The sequence below is a fragment of the Crocuta crocuta genome, unplaced genomic scaffold, assembly GCF_008692635.1.
Source record: "Crocuta crocuta isolate KB4526 unplaced genomic scaffold, BGI_CrCroc_1.0 scaffold549, whole genome shotgun sequence".
Classification (NCBI taxonomy): domain Eukaryota; kingdom Metazoa; phylum Chordata; class Mammalia; order Carnivora; family Hyaenidae; genus Crocuta; species Crocuta crocuta.
The window spans coordinates 632,436-651,376 of NW_027529169.1; the positions used below are offsets into that span (position 1 = coordinate 632,436).

At 44.1% G+C, this 18,941-nt stretch overlaps 2 protein-coding genes and 1 non-coding gene across 4 annotated transcripts in view; 2 read left to right on the top strand and 1 right to left on the bottom strand.

The window, feature by feature from the left end:
* Positions 1–17,257, bottom strand: part of RNF41 (ring finger protein 41) — a 28,499-nt gene extending 11,242 nt beyond the window's left edge. Inside the window, exons 1-3 of one of the 2 annotated variants that reach the window (XM_077757486.1) lie at positions 17,079–17,257; positions 14,278–14,462; positions 5,397–5,607 (exon numbers count right to left, since the gene is read on the bottom strand). The gene's annotated coding sequence lies outside the window, so the exon portion shown is untranslated. The remainder of the gene's footprint in view (positions 1–5,396; positions 5,608–14,277; positions 14,463–17,078) is intronic. The other variant, XM_077757484.1, reaches the window with a different exon arrangement.
* On the top strand, positions 1,114–1,220 carry LOC144226234 (U6 spliceosomal RNA). The gene has a single exon (XR_013333563.1). It is a non-coding gene; the product is annotated as a U6 spliceosomal RNA (small nuclear RNA).
* A 382-nt stretch (positions 17,258–17,639) lies between the features above and the next one.
* NABP2 (nucleic acid binding protein 2) overlaps positions 17,640–18,941 on the top strand; it is a 5,599-nt gene continuing 4,297 nt past the window's right edge. The window contains exon 1 of the mRNA XM_077757488.1: positions 17,640–17,960. The gene's annotated coding sequence lies outside the window, so the exon portion shown is untranslated. The remainder of the gene's footprint in view (positions 17,961–18,941) is intronic.

The following is an 18,941-nucleotide window of genomic DNA, read 5'->3' on the forward strand; positions in this document are numbered from 1 at the left end:
TCTGAAGAATATAGAACCCTGAGGGGTACTGATTCTTTGCTTTATTTCTTAGCCTTCCTTTTTTCACAAGTAATACATGACTACATTCTCCTTTTATTTATTTTATTTTTTAACGTTTATTTATTTATTTAAAAAAATTTTTTTAATGTTTTTATTTATTTCTAGAAGAGAGAGAGAGAGAGAGAGACCAAGTGAGCAGGGGAGGGTCAGAGAGAGAGGGAATCACAGACTCCTAAACAGGATCCAGGCTCTGAGCTGGCAGTCAGCAGAGCCCGACGTGGGGCTCGAACCCACGAACCGTGAGATCATGACCCAAGCGAAAGTCGGATGCTTAACCAACTAAGCCACCCAGGCGCCCCCTTTTTTTTTTTTTTTTAACGTTTATTTATTTTTGAGAGAGAGTGTGCGAGTGGAGGAGAGGTATAGAGAGAAAGACATAGAATCTGAAACAGGCTCCAGGCTCCGAGCTTTCAGCACAATTTGATGTGGGGCTCAAAATCACAAACCAGGAGATCATGACCTGAGCCAAAGTCAGATGCTTAACCCACTGAGCCACCCAGGCACCCCTCGTTTTATTCTTTTTTAAGTTTGTTTACTTATTTATTTTGAGAGACAGCACATGGGGGAGGGGCAGAGAGAGGGAGAAGGAGAGAGAATCCCAAGCAGGCTCTGCACCACCAGCACAGAGCCCAAGATTATAACCTGAGTTTAAATGAGAAACTTGACCGACCACGAGATTACGATTTGAGCTTAAGTCAGAAACTTTATCCACTGAGCCACCCAGGCGCGCTGACTACATTCTTATTTTAAAAGATTCAGACAATGTAACTGTTAGCTTTTCTTCCCACCTTACTCTCCCCATCCATTGCTTGGTGTACATTCATTTTTTCAATTCCTTTGAAATTCCTATAAAGATTTCCAATATTTTCATAGATTCATGTATGAACAGGACAGACAAGGTCTGTCCCTGCTCTCATGTAGTTTACAGTCTAGTGATAAAAATTTCCAGGGGCACATAGCTGGGTCAGTCAGTGGAGTGTGTGACTCTTGATCTCAGGGTTGTGAGCTCGAACCCAATGATGAGTATAGAGATTACTTAAAAATAAAATCTGGGTGCTCGCTTCGGCAGCACATATACTAAAATTGGAACGATACAGAGAAGATTAGCATGGCCCCTGCGCAAGGATGACACGCAAATTCGTGAAGCGTTCCATATTTTTTGATGGATGTGGGGGGAGGGGGGGATGGGCATGGAGGAGGANCAACTAAAAAAAATAAATAAATAAAATAAAATCTGGGGCGCCTGGGTGGCTCAGTCAGTTAAGTGTCCGACTTTGGCTCAGGTCATGATCTCACGGTTCGTGGATTTGAGCCCCACGTTGGGTTCGTGCTGGCAGCTCAGAGCCTGGAGCCTGTTTTGGATTCCGTGTCTCCCTCTCTCGCCTCTCCCCCCGCTCATGCTCTGTCTCAAAAATAAATAAACTATTAAAGAAAATTAAAAATCAATAAATAAAATCTTTTTTTTAAAATGTCTATCTACCAGTCTAAACATTGGTTACAATGTATTTTGCCATTCCCCTCAGGACTGACTTCTGCCTGGTTGTCATTTTTCCAAACCCTGAAACAAATCATACTGCAGTTAACACCTTGATAACATGATTTTTTTTTGGAGTACAAAATCAGATTTCTCTCCTAGGACAGATACCAGAGGAACCGCTGGTTTGAATGGTGTGCCTACTATTTATTTTCCTAGATAATATACATCTATACTATCCTCAGGAAAGGCCTTTTCAGTTTGCACTACCACCAATAGTGCATGAGAATACTTTAATAATGACATTTAAAAGGAAAGGAAAAAAAAAAGAGCCTGCAAAAAAATTTTTAAGAAAAGTGAGAAAGATTGACCAGAGATCAGAGAAAATCCCGGAGAGAAGAGGTTCATAAAAGTTGAGAGAGTCGGAGGAAGGGGAATTTTGTTTAATGGGTACAGAGTTTCAGTTTTACAAGATAAAAAAGTTCTGGAGATGTTTCACAACAATGTGAGCATACTTAACATTACTGAACTTACACTCAAAACAGGTGAAGATGGCAAATTTTATGTTGTACGTTTTTTACCACAATTAAAAAAAAAGTCAAGGAAATGGGAGTGCTTAGAGGAGGAAAGAAGTGTCAAAAGCTGCAGTCAAGTCCAATAAAGACCAAAAAATTGGTATTTTCTCCTAACGCTGTTGCCCGGGACGTGGTAGCTCCTGACCCTGTTACTCTGGAAGCACCCTCTGAACCATCACAGCCCCCAGTGACCGAGGACGTTAGCCCTAGTGTCTATAGCACTTTGGGAAGCTTCAGGGAAAAGTTCCTTTGCACAACTCGTAAGAACCCAATGATACCTGCAGGCTGGCTGTGCATGGCTGGCTACCCTAACCTATGCCCTCTACTGCTTCCTTCAGGCTCAGAGCCACTGCTCTCAGCAACTTATGTGCACCCAGTCTGCTGCCCAGGGATTCATGCTTGCAGCCATCTTGCTGGGTCTGGATGCATACGCTATGAAGTCTCGATCCTGAGCTCGAAACCTGGCCATGATCTCCACAGAGATCGGGGCACCTGGGTGGCTCAGTTTGTTAAACATCCGACTTTGGCTCTAGTCATGATCTTGTGGTTACCGGGTTCAAGCCCCGTGTCGGGTTCTGCACTGACAGCTCAGAGCCCGGAGCCTGTTTCAGATTCCGTGTCTCCCTTGCTCTCTGCTCCTCCCCCACTCACGCTCTGTCTCTCTCTCAAAAATAAACTTAAAAATAGAAAAGAAAAGAAAATAAAAGAAAAGAAAAGAAAAGAAAGAAAGTCAGTTCCACAGAGATCATTCCCAATTCCTTCCCATCCCAGGAAGCAACCACTGGGCCTATCACCTGACTTATTCCCTCATCTCCCCTGATAAGCCCCTGTGTCAGCAAGGGAGAAGTGGTCAATTGTGTAACCTAAAGATGCTTTTTCAGGAATTCAGTTTGGGTGTTGCATACTTCTATTTGTGTCCCACTTTCTCCACTTCCTACTTAATAAACTGATCCTCTTGTTTAAAAAAAAAAAAAGAAGAAGAAAAGAAAAAAAACAATTGTGAGGATGTGAGACCAGATACCGGGGCAAAGTGTGGTTACGTGCAGCTAGGAAGCACTGTGAAGAGCAGACGTGGTGCAACGTGGAAGTGGGAGCCAGACTGCAGTGGTTCCGAGTGAACAAGAGGGGAGGCAGCAGGGCAGGGGCTGAAGAAAATTCTGTCAAAAGCTTGATTTCAGAGGAAGGGAAAGACAACTTCCTGGAGGAGGACAGGAGGTGGAGAAGTGGGTTGTGTGGAGGTGTTTTTCCTTCCAATGAGAAAGACCCGTGGATGTTCATGTACCGACAGGGAAGTGCTAGTGAAGAAAGAGAAGTAAAGACAGGAGAGAATTCGGTCACTGAGGCAGGGGTAGGCAGGAGATCCAGAAATGTGTTAAACAGGAAGAGGGACACCTCTGAAGCAGGAAGGAAGAATGGTACAAAAAGCAGTCCAGATCAGTTCTCAAAAATCGTACCAGTAAACTTTACATGTATTTATAAATAACCCATACATTAAGAGGCCAGAAAGAATCACTAAAACATTACCAGTGGTTCTACTTGGGTGTGGGACTAAGGATGTTTTTCATCTACTTTTAGTACAAATACTTTAGTAGATACACATTTTTAAAGTTGTAATTCAATTTTAAACGGTCTTCTATATTACATATACTTTACCTGTAATATATATNTACTTTAAAAAAAAATTTTTTTTATAGTTTATTTTTGAGAGAGACAGAGCATGAGCAGGGGAGGGTCAGAGAGAGGAAGAGACACAGAATCCCAAAAAGGCTCCAGGCTCTGAGCTGCCAGCACAGAACCTGATGCGGGGCTCGAACCCACAAACTGCGAGACCACGACCTGAGCTGAAGCTGGACGCTTAACTGATTGAGCCACCCGGGTGCCCCGCTTTTACTTTTGAAGTATAGAAATAATAGACAGAATTTGATCATACCCAGAATTTCTCCCATGGACCTGGTTAAGAGTCTTATGTTTGCCCTTAGAGTTAGAATGGACTGGAAGAGACCATCGGGTTTAACATCCAGGGCAGGAATCCTCACCACAGCACCCAACAGTCAATCACCCTGTGCTTAGACACTCCTGGGAAAGGTCAAGATAGGGTGCAGCAAGAGCATAGGTGAGAAATACCTAGCCCAGACTCATTTTTGTCATAGCATTCTAGAATGCCTGTCCCTCTAGAACAAGGTACCTAGAGCTCCACATGTGGGTTGACCAATATGGGCACAGAAGGACTATTCCCACCTTTCTTCTCTACTGTAATCAATACAACCTAAGACTTATTAGTCTGTTCTGGATAAAAGCTACTGCCACTCTGTTAGTCCAGACAAACACACAGAGTTGGGAGGATGAGGGACAAGAAAAAAAGTCAAGAAGAGGAGGTACCTGAGGTGCCTCTATAGGATAGACAAAAATATCCCCAAATATCTGTAATTCATTTGTTCAACTGCTGATTTTACAATATCTAATTGAATATTTAAATAAATTATAATTTGGTTTCTCTACAATAGCTGTAACATTGATCAGAGGGGGGAAAAAAGCATTGCTGCCTTTATAATGCACCAGGTAAGGGGCACCTGCATAGCTCAGTTGGTTGAGCCTCCAACTTTGGTTCAGGTCATGCTATGCCCTTTCCTCATTCACACCCTCTCTTTCTCTCTCTCAAAAATAAACATTAAAATTTTTTAAATACATAAATAATAAAATGCACCAGGTATGGGACTGTCTGAGTAGCTTAGTCAGTTAAGCATCCAATTCTTGATTTTGGCTCAGGTCATGATCCCAGGATTGAGCCCCAAGTCAGGTTCCATGCTTAGCATAGAACCTGCTTAAGATTCTCCCTCTCAATCTCTCTCTCTCTCTCTGTGCTCGTCCCTCAACCCCACTTGCTTGCTCACTGTCTCTAAAAAAAAATAATAAAAAGCACCACATATGAAGACTGCCAAGATACACTGTTAAGAAAAACAACAACAACAACAACAAGGTACAGAATAGTGTATGTAAAGTATGCCATCATGAGTATAAAAACCAACATGTAGGGGCGCCTGGGTGGCTTAGTCGGTTAAGCATCCGACTTTCGCTTAGGTCATGATCTCGCAGTTCGTGGGTTCGAGCCCCACGTCGGGCTCTGTGCTGACTGCCAGCTCAGAGCCTGGAGCCTGTTTCAGAGTCTGTGTCTCCCTCTCTCTCTGACCCTCCCCTGCTCACGCTGTCTCTCTCTCTCTCCTAGAAATAAATAAAAAATATTAAAAAAAAACAAAAAAAACCCCAACATGTATGTGTTATATGCTTACGTATGCATGAAACTCTCCAGAAGAATAAACAGGAAATTGCAAACAGTGCTTGCTGCTGAGGAGGGACAACTAAGGAACAGGAATAGGACGAATATACTTTAATTTCCTTAATTATCCCTTTGTACCATTGGAAAATGATTTTCTTGGGGTATCTGGCTGGCTCAGTGGAAGGAGCGAGTCACTCTTGATTTCAGGATCATGAGTTTGAGCCCTGTATTGGGTAAAGAGATTACTTAAATCAATCAATCTTAAAAAATAAAAGATTTTTCTCTGTGTGTATCCAATATTCAAATAAAGAAATAAATCTATAATTATCCTACACTGTGAAAGAAAAGTATTAAGGTTAAAAGAAGCATGTCCAAAACATTCACTAAATGAGTCATATACCATACATGTCTTTTTTTTTCTTTTTAACATTTATTTATTTTTGAGAGACAGACAGAGCATGAGCNAAGTCGGCCGCTAAACTGACTGAGCCACCCAGGAGCCCCATACATGTCTTAAAAACATAACATACATAAAATGTCATATACTATATAGTTAGGTCTGGAAAAAAGGTACTCTTGCAAGAAAAGGTTGATCAAATTGAATTACAACAAAAGAAGCAGGTAATGGGGGTGATGGGTAAAATCGGTGAAGGAGATTAAAAGGTACAAACTTCCAATTATAAAACAAGTCATGGGGACAGAAGTATACACAGGGAATATAGTCAACAATATTGTAATAATGTTGCATGGTGACTACACTTATGGTGGTAAGCAATGAGACAGAACTGTCAAATCACTGTTATACATCTGAAAATAATATTATATGTCATATACTTCACTAATAAAAATGTTTAAAAATGTTAACGTTTATTTATTTTATTTTTGAGAGACTGACACAGAGTGTGAGAGGGGGAGAGGCAGAGAGGGAGGGAGACACTGAATTTGAAGCAGGCTCCAAGCTGTCAGCAAAGAGCCCGATGTGGGGCCCGAACCCACGAACTGTGAGATCATGAACTGAGCTGAAGTCAGTCGCTTGACCTAGTCTCCTTGAACCTAGGCGCCCCTAAAAATGTTTAAAAAGAACAACAACAAAAACACAGTAAATATCCCTAAAAAGGATATACACTTTATCTAGGAATCCTACTTCTAGGAACTTAGTCTAAGGAAATAATTACAAGGGTGCAAAAACAATGTACTAGGTTGTCTCAGTGTTGTTCATAACAACAAAAAAATCCAGACCACAAATATCCAGAATTCCTTACATCTATAAAATGCAATACTGGAGGTGCCTGGGTGGCTCAGTGGATTAAGCATCCAACTTCGGCTCAGATCATGATCTCACAGTTCATGGGTTCAAGCCCTACGTCGGGCTCTGTGCTGAGGGCTCAGAGCCTGGAGCCTGCTTCGGATTCTGTATCTCCCTCTCTCTCTGACCCTTCCCTGCTCATGCTGCCTCTCTCTCTCAGAAATAAATAAAACATTAAAAAAAAAAAAGCAATACCAAGAGGGATGCCTGGGTTGCTCAGTTGGTTAGGCATCTGACTTCGGCTCAGGTCATGATCTCACAGTTCATGGGTTCGAGCCCCGCATCGGGCTCCATGCTGACAGCTCGGAGCCTGGAGCCTGCTTCGGATTCTGTATCTCCCTCTCTCTCTGACCCTTCCCTGCTCATGCTGCCTCTCTCTCTCAGAAATAAATAAAACATTAAAAAAAAAAAAGAGTTTAAAATAATCCAATACCAGGGGACATTAGTATGATTTAAATATATTGTTTATTAATGATTTATTTAAATTACTTAAATATACTTAGTATATATCTTATAGACATCTTACTATACATTTATATAACAAAATGACATATTTATGCATATATGACGGTGCCATTTTTGGTAAAAATTATATTATGTGTGTACACATCTATACTGGAGAGTTTCTAGAAGGATAAAGAAAAGCTGTCTCTAAGTGTATTACTTTAGTACTTTTTTTAAATGTATTTTTTTTAATGTTGTTATTTATTTTTGAGAGAGAGAGAGAGAGAGAGTGTGCAAGTGAGCAGGGAAGGGGCAGAGACAGAGACACAAAATCTGAAGCAGGCTCCAGGCTCTGAGCTGTCAACACAAAGCCCAATGCACGGCTCAAATCCATGAACTACGAGATCATGACCTGAGCTGAAGTCAGAAGCTTAACTAAGCCACCCAGGCGCCCCAGAAAAGTTTATTTAGACAGAGACAGAGTGCACCCATGTAGCTGAGGGACAGAGAGAGAGGGAGAGAGAATCCTTAGCAGGCTCTGCACTGCCAGCACAGAGCCTAAGGTGGGGCTCAAACCCACAATCAAGAAGAGATCACAGCCAGCCAAAAACCAAGAGTCAGACACTCAACTGAGCCACCCGGGGGCCCCAGTATTATTAAGATTTTATTTTTAAGGGGGCACCTGGGTGACTTAGTGGGTTGAGCATCCGATCTCGGTTCAGGTCATGATCTCACTATTCGTGAGTTCAAGCCCCACATCGGGCTTCATGCTGACAGTGCCTGCTCCGTATTCTGTGTCTCCTACTCTCTCTGCCCCTCCCACACTCATGTGCACTTTTTCTCTAAAAAATAAGTAAACATTAAAAAAAATTTTTTTGTTAAATAAATGTTTATTTTTGAGAGAGAGCAGGCCTGTCAGCGGGGGAGGGGCAGAGAAAGGCAGGGGACAGAGGATCCAAAGTAGGTTGGGGCTTGAATTCACAGAACTGTGAGATCATGACTTGAGCTGAAGTCGGAAGCTTAACTGATTGAGCCACACCGTGTCCCTGCTAGAAATTATTCTAAGCATTTCTTATATATTAACTCATCCAATTCCTACAACTCTATGAGTTATCCTATGAGGTCGGGACTGATATTATCCACATTTTATAGATGAGTAACAGATGCACAAAGGTTAAAAAGCTTCTCCAAAATCATACAGCTGACAAGTGGTGGAGCCAGATTCAAACCCAGCCAGACTGGCTCCAGAGTCAAACCACTGCTAGGCTGCCTCCCAATTTGAAAACTTCAAGTTGCAAAATGTATGTTTTATGAATAGTATGGTCCCATTTCTTTTTTAATTTTAGAGAAAGAGAGCGCAGGAGAGAGGGGCAAAGGAGGGGGGAGAGGGAAAGAGAGAGAGAGAGAGAGAGAGAGAGAGAGAATCTCAAGCAGGCTTCATGTTCAGCAAGAAGCCAAACACAGGGCTCGATCCTATAACCCTGGAATCATGACCTGAGCTGAAATCAAGAGTCAGATGCTCAATGACTGAGCCACCCAGGTGCCCTGGGTTTCATTTATATAAAAACAATTTAAAAAATAAAAATTAGGGACACCTGGCTCAGAGTGAACTTAAAAACCTTTAAAAAATAAAAAATAAAACTTAATTATGTGTATTATACACATTTTTTAAACATCTTTTAATTTTTTTAGGTTTATTTATTTTGAGAGAGAATGTGTGCATGTGAGCACTTGAGCAAGGGAGGGGCAGAGAGAGAGAGAATCCCAAGCAGGTTCCTTGCTATCAGTGCAGAGTCCGATGTGGGGCTCGAACTCACAAACCATTTGATCATGACCTGAGTTGCAATCAAAGGCTGGACACTTAACCAACTGAGCCACTCAGGCTCCTTTAACATTTATTTTTGAGAGAAGGAGGCTCCGCACTGACAGTAGGGAGCCTGATTCAGAAGCTCAAACTCAAGAACCACAAGATCATGACCTGAGCCAAAGTCAGACACTTACCTGACTAAGCTACCCAGGCACCCCTATTGTACACATTAAAAAATTTAAATGCTAAGAGGAGTGCCTGGGTGGCTCAGTAGGTTGAGCCACCAACTCTTGATTTCGGCTCAGGTCATGATCTCACAGTTTGTGAGTTTGAGCCCTGTGTCAGGGTCTCTTATGGTTTGCCTTTCTTTCTGCTTTTATCTTATTTTTCCCTTCCCTTCCTCTTTTTTCAACTGTTTTTTTCTTTTTTTTTATTAAAATTTTTTTTAATGTTTTATTTATTTCTGAGAGAGAGAGGGTGAGTGTGAGCAGGGGAGGGTCAGNCTTTTATCTTATTTTTCCCTTCCCTTCCTCTTTTTTCAACTCTGTTTTTTTCTTTTTTTTTATTAAAATTTTTTTTAATGTTTTATTTATTTCTGAGAGAGAGAGGGTGAGTGTGAGCAGGGGAGGGTCAGAGAGATGGAGATACAGAGATGAAGCCTGAAACAGGCTCCAGGCTCTAAGCTACCTGTCAGCACAGAGCCCAACACGGGGCTCGAACCCACAATCTGCGAGATCATAACCTGCGCGGAAGATGGTCGCTTAACCAACTAAGCCACCCAGGCGCCCCTCAACTGTTTTGTTTCTTAAAGTCCACATATGAGTGAAGTCATATAATATGTATCTTTCTCTTATTTCAATTAGCATAATATATTCTAGCTCCAACCACGTTGCTGCCAATGGCAAGATTTCATTCTTTTTTCCTTTTAAGTTTTTTTTAATTAAAAATATTTCTTTTTAATGTTTACTTATTTTTCAGAGAGAGAGCGAGCGAGCACTGGAGGAACAGAGAGGGAGACACAGAATCCAAAGCAGGCTCCAGACACAGAGCCCAACATGGGGCTTGAAACCACAAACCGGGAGATTATGACCTGAGCCAAAGTCAGAGGCTTAACCAACTGAGCCACCCAGGCACCCTTTTATTTATTTATTTTGAGAGAGAAACCAGAAGCAGGGGAGGGGACAGAGAGAGAAGGGGAGAGAAAGAGAATCTCAAGCGAGCTCCACACCATCAGCACAGAGCCCAATGTGGGGCTTGATCCCATGACTGTGATATCATGACGTAAGCTGAAGTTGGACACTTAGCTGTCTGAGCCACCCAGGCACCCCTGGATTTCATTTCTTTTTGATCGCCAATTAATATTCCATTGTATTTATATACTACATCAGCTTTATCCATTCATCAGGTGATGGACATTTGGGCTCTTTCCATAATTTGGCTATTGTTGATAGTGCTGCTATAAACACTGAGGTGCATGTACCCATTTGAATCAGCATTTTATAGCCTCTGAACAAATACCTAGTTGCACTTTCATTTTATCTTTTTTTTTAAAGTTTTTTTTAAAATGTTTTTTATTTATTTCTGAGAGAGAGAGACAGCATGAGCAGGGGAGGGGCAGAGAGAGAGGGAGACACAGAATCCGAAGCAGGCTCCAGATTCTGAGCTGTCAGCACAGAGTCTGACATGGGACTCAAACCCATGAACTATGAGATCATGAGCTGAGCTGAAGTTAGGTACTTAAACTGACTAAACCACCCAGGCACCCCTGCACTTTCATTTTACATTAATGCTAACAATATTGTCTCAAGGAGGAATACAAATTCTGAAATTTACCTTAATGGGGTCTCAGATCTCATATCCCAAGATAAACAGAACAGAACTTGCCTCTGTTGGCAATCGATGGCCAGAGCGCATGGGAAGCCATGAGTCAGGGTTAGGAGCTACAAGGTTACCACCAAAAAGTCAGGGTTTACAAAGCTCTAAGGAGATGGTGGGCACTGTTCTAAATCAAAAGCCCCTTTGTGTGCTTAAGAGAGTCTCCTGTTTTATCCACTCTTACACAACTGCATTCTTTCAGGGCTGCAGTCTCAAGAATTAAGGGGAAATTTAGATTTCTCATCTGATGGGGTATTCCCTATTTGTCATTTATGGGAAACAAACGTCATACACAACCTTGGAAGCCAGCTCCTTGCCCTGCCCCCACGCAGATAATCAAGCTGATGAGCTAGGCTCCTTGATTATTCCTCTCCCCTCCGGAACTCTCCATACGGCTATGAGGGTGTCATAGGGGCAGGTTATCATTCCAAGGGGAATGCCCCACAAGAACTCAACTGCTCACTGCCCTGGAGGCAGAAGCCTTAATAAAACTGAAACCACAAGGACCTCAAGAGTCACAGCCAGTGACCATAGCCACTGGGAAGCACAGTTTTCTGATTATTCTCCATGAGCCGTAGAACAAAAAGAGGCCTTGGAAGGTTTCACTCAAATTGGGAAGCTGAACTAAAGCAGCACTGAGGTGACTGGCCCTTCAGGCTTATAGAAGTTTGGCCAACCTCCCTAATTTGAACATCCTGAGGACTGCATTCCCAGCCTTCTTTTCTATAGGCCAAACTCAGTGTTACGTTATTTCCGTACTGTTACACTGGGTCTCTCTATTTAGTCCTGGTCGGTATTATTATAAAAATGCAACAGCTTTCTCACATCCCTTTCTATATCCTTTTAACCTGCTGTTGCAGTTGTTTCCTCTGGTCTACCTCTGGAGAGAGTTAGGAATTCAAAACAGACTGTTCCTAAAGGAACCTGAACATTTGGCCTCCTTTATTCAGGGCTTCTTGAACCCATGTACAGACGTGGAAACCATGCACACTGTCTCTCTCTTTCTGTCACACGCGTGTATGCGCCCACACACACACACAAAGATATATATCAGAGAAGTCACTCTAAGTATAATTCATATTTTAGAGTCACAGGGCATGCTGTCACCAATCCTTGGCAAAAGCAGAAGGGTAAAAGCCAGGTAGGTATATGTACTTTAGACTCGCTTCTACCAATTCTCCCTTCCCCCTGCCCTGACTACAACAGACGTGCAGAGGCTGAGGATTCTCCAGCCCCAATTACTACAAACCACCAGACACATAGCTAGAGGGCCCCATAACCAGCTCCAGTGTAAGGAAACAGGTAATTTCTAGGAATTTCAATCTAGTGAATAAAATTAACTGGTAAAAGGTCTTACATTTCATTACAAATCTTCCGTCTCTCAGTGAATGGAAAAAAAGGACACTGAGCTGGGAATCCAGAAACCTGAGACTCAGTTCTAGCTCCATAATTGACCAAATGTGTGACCTTGGGCAAGTTACTTAACCTCTCTGGGCCTCAGTTTCCAAACTTCACAAAAAATGAAGCATCTAGGGCTATATAAGTTCTAAGGTGCTCTACAAATTACATGATTCTGAGATTGAGCATATAAAACAAAAATATCTAAATTAGAGGGTAGGGGCACCTGGGTGGCTCAGTAGGTTGAATATCCAACTTCGGCTCGGGTCATGATCTCATGCTTCGTGGGTTTGAGCCCCAGGTCAAGCTCTGTGCTGACACCCCGGAGCCTGGAACCTTTGCCTCCTGTGTCAGATTCTGTGTCTCCCTCTCTCTGTTCCTCTTCGTGTTCTCTCTCTCTCTCAAAAATAAATACACATCAAAAAATATATACTTAAAAAAAATAAATTTGGGGATAATTACGTTATAGAAGGTGCCCTGGCCTATCACTAATTGACCTTCCTCTCTGTAGGCAACTTAACTTAAAAAAATTTTTTTTAAGTTTATTTATTTTTGGAGAGAGAGTATATGAACAGGGGAGGGGCAGAAAGAAAGAGAAAGAGGAGGGGGGAAGAGAGACAATATCCCAAGCAGGCTCCACACTGTCAGTGCAGAGCTCAATGTGGGGCCTGAACTCATGAACCATGAGATAATGACCTGAGCTGAAATCAGAGTGGGACTGCTAAATCCACTGAGCCACCGAGGTGTACCCCCACCCCTTAAAAATTTTTAATGTTTATTTATTTCTCAGAGGGAGGGAGAGAGACAGAGCATGTGTGGGGGAGGGGCAGAGAGAGGGACACACATAGAATCAGAAGCAGGCTCCAGGCTCTGAGCTGTCAGCACAAAGCCGGATGCAGCGCTCAAACAGGCTCAAACTCATGAACTGAGAGATTATGACCTGAGCCGAAGACAGATACTTAAGGAACTGAGTCACCCAGGTGCCCCGCCTTTTTTTTTTTTTTAACGTTTATTTATTTTTGAGAAAGAGAGAGAAAGCGCATACATGGGACAGCAGAAAGGGGGGAGACAGAGAATCCAAAGTGGCCTCCACACTGACAGCAAACAGCCAAATACAGGGCTTGAACCCACCAACTGTGACATCATGACCTGAGCCGAAGTCCTACATTTAACCGACTGAGCCCACCCAGGCGCCTCAACTTTCTTGACTTTTTAAGTGAAAGGAAGTGGTCTTTTTTCTCTAAGCAGCAGAGTCCTTAGACTGAAGTCACTCCTCCTCTTAGAGAAATTACTTCTAAGGAACTCAATTTCCTCACGTGAGATGAGGGGGTAGGCTACATTGTCCCACAGGTTCTGTTTAATTCTAGAATGCTGTGAGCCATACTAGATTTACCACAGTGGGGGGAGGGGAGGGGTTGGTTGATTTATTTTTTTTCTTTTAGTCAACTCTATGCCCAACGTGGGGCTTGAACTCATGATCCCAAAATGAAGAATCCCGAGATCAAGAGTCACATGGTCTACTGACTTGAGCCAGCCATGCACCCCATCACAAGGGATTTTAAAATTAAAATTCCTTTGGTATATTTTAATTGGTTCAATTTACAAAAGAATCCAGAGGGCACACTTGAAGGGAGGTCTACCAGGCCTCAAAGGCCAGCAAGGACCTCCCACTCAGTCACCAGCACTATTTGTGTGGTTGCCCCAAACCTCATCTTCATCCTCCATACACAGCCCCCTTGCCAAAAGAGACACATGTAAAAAAGACACATGTAAAAAATACAAGGACACAATCCTTGTCCTCAAACTAAGGTTCAGGCTTGAACCCAATGAGTATACAAGATATAAAACACATAAAAAACATAAAATTTACTACGCAATTTTCCAAGTGAAAGTTAATGGTTACTGTAAGACATAAATAGGCAAAGAACAGACTGATGTGGGTTAATCACAGAAAGCTTTATGCAGAAGGATTTCAAGAATCAGGTTTTCGAAAACAGAGGGAACCCAGATAGGATGAGAAGAGACCTGAATTCTGGAATGGGATTCTGAATCAAAGCTCTTTACCTTCCAAGTGTTGGGGGGTAGGCTCCCTGTTTACAAGGCTCCAACCCCCTGATGCCTCCACTCAGTGCCACTCAGGAGACGCTCCCAGTAACCCATCTTGTTGGCTATTCTCCGACTGAGTCTTCCTTCCTAGTGACAAGCTCCATCGTCAAGGGGATGGATGTGATGTCACAATCAGGAGCACTCTATTAATAGGAACAAGGAAGAAAAAGGTGAGTCAGGGGAACTACCACCACTTGGCTGTGAGACTGGACAGACTTGGATCTGGCAGTTCTTTGAGGAGGAGACCTTCCTTCCCATGAAAGCCTACAGGTTTCAGAGCTGAGGACACAGCACTAACTTCTAAGGATCGAGTTCACTGGCTAAGGAATCACATGCACACAGTCCAGGAGATTCAAACCTAGCTGAGAGAGGCCGAGAAAAGGAAAAGAAAAAAAATAAAGAAGCAGCACTGTTTGAGACAGAAAGATTCTCTTATTCGGTGCACACAACCACAAAAAAATGTCAATGATTCCAGATCTGTGGCTATACAACACAGAGGTCAACACCTTACATGCACAGTATGATGCTTTAATGTTTCCCAAATGCTTTCACATAAATTACCGAATTCATCTAAAAAGAATGCTAATCCTGCCCTCCAACCGGAAAATACTATTTCATAAGAAGATACTCAAGAATGTTCATACAGGTGTGATTCTACTTCCCAAGTCAGAAAATATNCCGTGTCAGGCTCTGTGCTGACAGCTCGGGGCCTGGAGCCTGCTTCAGATTCTGTGTCTCCCTCTGTTTCTGCCCCTCCCTTACTTGCTTTCTCTCTCTCTCTCTTTCTCAAAAATAAACACTTAAAAACAATTTTTTTAATGAAAAGGCAGTGAAACAGGAAATTGTTCCAGAGTAGGCAACTGGAAAGACTAGAGGTAGCAGTATTATTAGGCAGACTAGACTCTCATTACTAAAAGAATGGGACCAAGTAAAGGAGGACAAGGCTTCAGATGAAAGGTGCTGAGAGATCTACTCAATACTACACAGGAGCATAGCAACTATTCCAACTCCTCTCCTCACCATCACCGGGCTGTCAATAGACTAAGGGCTGTGCTACAAAGGAATAGGATGATGATAATTTTTAGACATAAAACTCAGACTATTTCATCTTCTGAGTCTGGCACACACGCTCATTAGTTTACTATGCTAATCAGCCACAAAACATCTTAGCGTGGCATTTTTAAACTAACAGAGAGATAAACGTGCAATGCCAGACACACTTTCTCTTTGGGGGCTTGGGGGTGGGAGTTGTTTCTCCCTCATCCATAACACAGAGGGGAGTATAACGCTGCTTCCATTTTGACAACACCCTATTGCCCAACAGCCTGATAGATGCACCTGTACTTCACGCAATGCTTCCACAAACCACTGCTGTTGGCTACGCTCAGTCTTCTACTGACAAGCTCCAGACTCAGAAACCAAACTTACCCACACTAGGAAAAACAAAAAGCAAAAACCAATCTTACTTTGATGCTCCCTTAGCCAGAACAAAACAGGATTTTTCAACTGAGAGGAGGACCAGGAGTCATGAGACTTGGGTTCTGGTCCCAGCTCTGCCAACTGTATGACTTTAAACAAGCCATGTATCCCTTCTGTAGTATTTAATGTCTTCACCCAACAAGTAGGGAAGATACGTTATCTACCTTGTATGTCGTACTGGAAAATAAAAGACATAATAAATGTGAAAACATACTGAGCACAGCTATATTTCAGGTAAGGTATTTGTAGTAGAATGCAAAATAAATTTAGAATACTGAAGGCAGGTAAGGAAATGCTTGAAAGAAGCGTGTTCCTTTTTAATTACTAGGAACCAGGCCCGCCACAAAGTCGGCTGGACACACAGGGTAGTAACACTATCACATCACTCAGATTCCCTACCACTAGTCTACCCCATTCCTATCTGGGGGGAAACTAGCAGCCAGCAACACTATCAGCTTCTTGTCCTATTGTCAGACTCTAAAACCACCTGTATAGGAAGTGATTAGAATGTCACTATCACAGCCCGGTCCCCATGAACAGTGGGTCCTTAACAGCCACATTTGCGATTAGGGGGAATGAAGTCAGTTTCTGAATGGGGAAGATGTCTGTCAGTCCCTCAAGCAAAACACTCTCACCTCTCTTAGCTTTCTGCTGCTTCTCCAGCCCCCTCCTCCCCAATCCCCAATTTCGCAGAGTTCTGAGTTGAGGAAGGCTTTCTGGTGAGTAAGTCTCCGTAAAGGGCCTGGCTGCGAACCCAAGGAAGGGATGTAAGGAATGTGAGATTCTTTCACGGAGGGATGAGCGGGGGAGAGGGAGGGGGGAAGGCATGGAGGAGGAAGACAAGGCTGCCAAAGACAAGGCACGGGAGAGGAGCCAAGCTATGGCGCTTCGGGGGCGGGGGTTCAGGTTCCGCCGCCCCTGCCCAGGCTGGCCCCCAGAAAGCTTCCTTCCTCCCCTCCCAACCCGTCATCACTGCCCATTTAAACATTACGTTGTAACCCCAGGTCCGTTCTTCCCTGTCCTCCAGCCAGCCCAGACCCCTCCCGCACTTAAGGCTCCCCTACCCCAATGGACCTCCCCCGCAACCCACCCTCCAGCGCCCCTTTCTCACCTCCCGACTCCTCCCTATCCCTGCTCCTTTCCTCCATTTTTCATCTTTCCTCCTATCCCTTCTCCTGACCTCTAATACCTTGAACCCCCGCCCCAATCCCGGTGGGACATCACCTCCTCCCCTCCCACACCCTCTTTTAGGTGGGAGACGGCGCAGGCGCAGTACGCACCGCTCTGGAAGCGGTCTGGACTCTCCGCACCCCGGCCCGGTTGGAGCTGAGGCCGCAGCGGCCACGGGATAGCTCGGGTGCCGGGTCCCAGCCTTTCCTGGGAGGGGAAGGGGAAGGGGAAGGAGAGGAAAGGTTCCAACCACTCGTCGCCGTGTGAGACGGATCCCTTGCCCCGCCCACTGCTGCTACGCAACCCGGCGGAATCTCGTCACCAAACTCCGCCTTTCAGTTTAACTCGGACCGAGACTAGACGCCAACCAAGAGCGACCAACGAGGAGGGAGGGTTAGCCGGGCCCCGTCTCTACACCGGAAATCTTTATGATCCCAACAAGGACTATATAGCCATTTGGGAGGGAGAACTCTATGTTCTTCCCAGCGTGAATACTGGGGGCGGAGCCGAGGCTGGCTCCTGGGAGGCAGAGACTTCGCTTTGGAGAGGCGTACACGTCGCGTCTCTTAAAGTTGATGCGGCGAGGTGCGATATCATCGCGAGGAGGCTGGCCTGCAGTGTGACCTGCCATCTGCTGTTTTCAGAGTGGTGGTCTGCATCTCGGAGTCTCCCGACAGTATGACTTATAAGTCACGGGAGTGGATACTGCGACCACCGGGTGGAGAATTGGAGTGTCTAACCGCAAAGCTTTGATCTAGGGGGCCCAACAGGTTCCTTGCCTGTCTCTTAGCCGCACTTCTGTTGTATCTACGTTGGCTCTCCGGACACTCATAGAGTTCCCTGAAGCACCGAAGTGCAGGGAAGGGAGATAAAATGTCCCTCTTCCTGGGTTGTGCTTTGATTTCCTTAGGATACAACACCGTAGTTGGGTGTGGGCGGGAGAAACCTGGGATCCGAGGAAAATCAAGGCGGAGCCTAAAGCGCTCTAGAAGGTAAGGAATTAATCAAGCCAAAGCATTACAATTACATGACCTCTTAAGCTAATCTGATATTAAACAGTATTTGTTATGGATAGTCGCAAAACAAATGGTAGTGCTTTGTACATATGTAATTGGTTTATACACAGCATTACAGAACTAGAACCTTTTGTTGATTTTCAAATAAGTCCCAGGGGGAACTAAAGGTTTGGGCCTCCTCTCGTTGAATTCTCTCGGGCCAGAGAGAGGAGGTGGGCGGGGCCTTGGGATCTAGTGAGGTAAGAGCCTAAGGAAGAGGTGTCTTTCAAACTCTGAGAGGGACTAATGCAAATGCTCTTCTCTGTGCCTCCGGTTACATTCTTCCAAAAAGGGCGTCTGGTGTGAAGTCCACTTTTTCCAAAACTCTTGACCGAGCTGGGTCGTGCATTATAAATGAGGACCCCAAATCAGGAATAAAGATGAGCTATAATTACAGCAGTGGGAAAAGAAAGTGTGTGCTAAGCACTGCTTTTTATGTAACTTATATTTTCTTGTCTGCAAAATGCAATTACATATTTAAGAATTGTCGAGAAAACAAGTGAAGTGCCGAGCCTGTTTCAGATTTTTGTCCACCGAATTCCAAAACCCCTGGTCCTTTCTCCAGTGTCATGTCTTAGAGACAAAATCTTAAGAGCTTTAGGTAATCCTCCCAGTCAAGCAAAGGAAAACTGAGGCTCGAGGCGCCTCCTGGTGGTCAATCTTTCTCCTGGCCAAGCCAACCATATACCAGGCTCCTTTAATAACTAAATTCCGCCCCTTTTGCGGCGCGTGAATCTTGGATCCCGGTTGGCTGGGCGGGGTCCGGCGGCTGGCGCGGGGTGCGCCGGGACAGTGCTGATTGGTCGGAGGCGGCCAGCCGGAAACTTCCGGGAATGTCCGTACTCCCGCGTTCCACCGGGCTGCATCCGGCGGCAGCGGGGCCTGTGGCTCCCCCTGCGGGCGGCTCCCCTGCGCCCA